Source organism: Taudactylus pleione, unplaced genomic scaffold, assembly GCF_031769625.1.
Source record: "Taudactylus pleione unplaced genomic scaffold, aTauple2 ptg001314l, whole genome shotgun sequence".
Taxonomy (NCBI): Eukaryota; Metazoa; Chordata; class Amphibia; order Anura; family Myobatrachidae; genus Taudactylus; species Taudactylus pleione.
Genome location: NW_028285714.1, coordinates 2385440 through 2388219, shown reverse-complemented (window position 1 = coordinate 2388219; position 2780 = coordinate 2385440). Strand labels below are relative to the sequence as shown.

Here is a 2780-nt window from a genome sequence, read left to right as displayed (position 1 = left end):
CTGTAATATTGAGCCTGGACTTACATCTCTGGTTTGTCCTTCCATCAGTGGACTTATTCTGTATGTCCCTCCTGAGGGCTGGTCCTCAGCCTTAGGACTTCTGTTTTCAATGTTCCTGGTTGCATCTCCCACAGATGGGTCATCCTTGTGAATCAAAGCGATTAGTCTCTCTCTTCCCATTGCCATGGAGTGGTTCCCACCAATCATTGGAGGTGCATCTTCTGTTGGTTCTCCATTTCGACTCCAATGATAGTTGTTTTTTGTTGGGATAATTGGCACATCTCTTTGTGCATCTCCGTCATGCCAAATACCAACTCGTCTAATTGACCTTTCAAGGCTTGCATGGGATCCCTAGTTGGAGCTTGAACACTCAGTCCCACCAGTTCCTTTGTATTTCGCGCTCTTTCATTGTTACTATATTTGTTCCCAGAGGAATATGATGCTTTCTGGTAGCCTAGCATTTTTGGGAAGACAGATTCTTGACTGGCATTGGACCCTATAACCGTGATTGCTGCTTCTTTAAAATCTAAGAATGAGTGGTTCACTAACTGCAACCTTAACATTCTCAGCTGGGCCTTTATCACCTCTCTATTAGCTCCTTCAATAAACTGGAAAATTAGAGCCTCATCCGTATTCCTTATTTCTTGGTCATCCACAGCCTGAACAGCATTCAATGCCTCCTATAGACTGAGAGCATAATCATGGAGTGTCTCTCCTGGTTGTTGTTTCCGGCCGTAGAACTTAATTTTTAATTCAGAGATGGTCTGCATCTCAAATGTGGTGGCTAGTCTTTGTAGGACTTGGTCTACCTTCTGCTTCCTCTCCAGTGGCCATAAAGTAATTCCCTGAGAGCTGATCCTTTGAGTTGGCCTATCAATATCTCAATCTGCTGCTTTTCACTTAACGGGTATACGCAAAACATTGATTTTATCTAATTTTTTAATTCTGTCAAAGTGTTTCCCTCTGACCCATACATATCTCCACTGTATGTTGGGAGCCAAGGGGCCCCAAAGTAGCAGAGTAATGTAATTGGATTGAGTTGCGTCATTGCTGGAATTTCACATAACAGTCTACTGCGTTCACTATTAGGTGAATCTGCTAAAGTAGATTGCTTCCTTGACATCTTTGTCTGCAATTATGGACCTCGTTACTTTAGACTCCAAATCCTTCGTGACGCCAAATGTAATAACCTGCTAATAGATTAATCCTGGTGTGGTGCAATGGTGTTCTATCTTACCAGGACTAAACAGATCTCTTGGTCCTTTTGGATGTATTGGAGAGGTAGGGAGATAGTTGCAGGCATAGATCGTCACCAGTATAGTTTCAAATAAGGGTTTGAATTTATTAAACGTTACCTTCACACAATAAATACGTTTTTTGCAAATGGCATGCATCAACAGGTCAAAATCCTCTTTAGCTAGTAAAACACACTTAAACAAATTTATGTTTTATTACTCTCGATCGCTGGAATGGCTGTATATCCTTTTCTACAGTGATAACAGTAGCCTTGGGAAGCTGTAGATTAATAGGTTAATTCAGTAAACACAAACAGTTGAACATTATCATAAGACAGTTGACAATAAATCTGGTTCACCTGACCAGGCTTTCAAGTCAGCAAACATAAATATTACCACAATATTTTACAAATATGCAAAATAATTTGCCCCACTAGGTACTGTGGGCCTGATTCAGAGCCGGATGCTATTTGCGCTTGCTCGTTCAGAAAAAGGGGCTGGCTATTTAAATGACCTGTTCGCTCTTTGCGGTCTGTTCACGCCTCTATGTCTGAATGAGCGAACAAAACATGCGATCGTAATTTTGAAAAAAATGCCCCCTGGCCGCTCGCATCATACGTCATGTCCGCTATTTATTAGATTAATCGAGTACATTGGACGGCGTATGAACTGCTCGCTATTCTTGTGGTTGGTTTTTCCTACCACAATCATGCGAGCAGTTCTGACTATAAAACAACCAACTGACGTGGTCGATGACGCTGCTTTGTTAATTATGCACACCCTTAAAACGCCCGTTTTGACCGTTTGGCACGCCTGCGTTCGGATCTCCACTCCCCGTTTTCAAGCACCTTCCCCTGTTACCACCCACAAACGCCTCATCCTGTCACTCAAAATAGCAGACATTCGCTATTTAGCGAGCACACGATTTTCGGCCGCACTAACTGGTTCGCGCATGCGTATTAAAATCCGTACGCATGCGCAGTTGTGCGAACATCGGTAGGAACGAACGAGCGGCCACTTACGGGCGGCTCTGAATCAGGCCCTGTTCAACTGAATTCTGTTTCCTTTACTCTCTCCTAATACTCGCTGCATGCATGCAAGTTACTGTCTATAATACCATTCGGTGCTCTCTGTAAAGGTGGTGCACTTGCTGATATCATATTAATGAGCAGAGTTGTGTCAGCGGTGACAGAGATGGTGATGCAGTTCATTGTGTAAATGGAGCTAACTATTTTCTCCTCTAGCTTAGTTTATATGAATGCAATCTGGCACCCAGGTTGTGTCTCCCTAAGTTCTGGCTGCTGCAATTTGTAATGGCTGTCTAAGCTGTCTCTGCCTATGCTGATGACTGACGGATTAATAGCTCCTGCACGGCTGAAAAAGGCTTAAGGTGTGAACCACTCTCCTGAGTGAATTGCCAGTCTTTAGGCTGCCTACTGTTTTCTGCGACTGATGGTATTTTATACAGTGGGTCCTCACTGCTATTCGGCACTATTACAGTATCCAGCTATCAATTGGTGCACTGAATAGCTATGGTGCTCCCTG

At 43.3% G+C, this 2780-nt stretch overlaps 1 pseudogene; it reads right to left on the bottom strand.

Annotated features, from left to right (window-relative positions):
• Positions 1-203: 203 nt before the first annotated feature.
• On the bottom strand, positions 204-1048 carry LOC148443206 (uncharacterized; annotated as a pseudogene).
• Between the last annotated feature and the right edge of the window lie 1732 nt (positions 1049-2780).